Source organism: Octodon degus, unplaced genomic scaffold (genome assembly GCF_000260255.1).
Source record: "Octodon degus isolate 3935 unplaced genomic scaffold, OctDeg1.0 scaffold00064, whole genome shotgun sequence".
NCBI classification, from domain to species: Eukaryota; Metazoa; Chordata; class Mammalia; order Rodentia; family Octodontidae; genus Octodon; species Octodon degus.
Genome location: NW_004524640.1, coordinates 3703730 through 3704349, shown reverse-complemented (window position 1 = coordinate 3704349; position 620 = coordinate 3703730). Strand labels below are relative to the sequence as shown.

Here is a 620-nt window from a genome sequence, read left to right as displayed (position 1 = left end):
TACTTTAAAAATATGGAGCACTTCATGAATTTGCATGTCATCCTTGCACAGGGGCCATGCAATCTTCTCTGTATCATTCTAATTTTTAGTATATGTGCTACCGAAATGAACACTTATTTATTTCACTAGGAAAGCATCCTCACTATGGGCTAGAAAAACTAATTAAATTTGAGCTAAATAAGAGGGTGTCTTTGCTCAGAAGCAGGTTATTATTACTTTAGTGTAGATCCTTATTTGATTTTGGGATGATCACAAATCCTGTGACCCTGTTCTCCATAATAAAAGAGGGTCAAGCTTATGTTCAAAATTCACCCATTGTTAATTATTGGCTGATATTGACTGATTCTTGTGCCTGTCTAAATCATTTTAAGAAACTGTGGCTTTAATTCATGTTACCTGCTAATAGTCAGTTCCTTAGCCGATATACCATGGTGACTCCTGGTAATTTAGTAGAAAACAAAAGAATTCTAAATTAATATTGGGGGGCCTGATAACCAGTAAAACTCAAAAAAGTGTAATGGCATTTAGTTTTTAGGACAATGTTTTACTTAAGCATGCATACAGATAAGGACCTATTTGATTTTTCTCCCTATCACCACAACCTCATTCTCAGAACGCTG

The 620-nt window shown here is 35.0% G+C and overlaps 1 non-coding gene across 1 annotated transcript; it reads right to left on the bottom strand.

Moving 5' to 3' along the window:
• Nucleotides 1-6: 6 nt before the first annotated feature.
• LOC111817620 lies at nt 7-113 on the bottom strand. Its single transcript, XR_002821770.1, has one exon. It is a non-coding gene; the product is annotated as a U6 spliceosomal RNA (small nuclear RNA).
• Nucleotides 114-620: the final 507 nt, after the last annotated feature.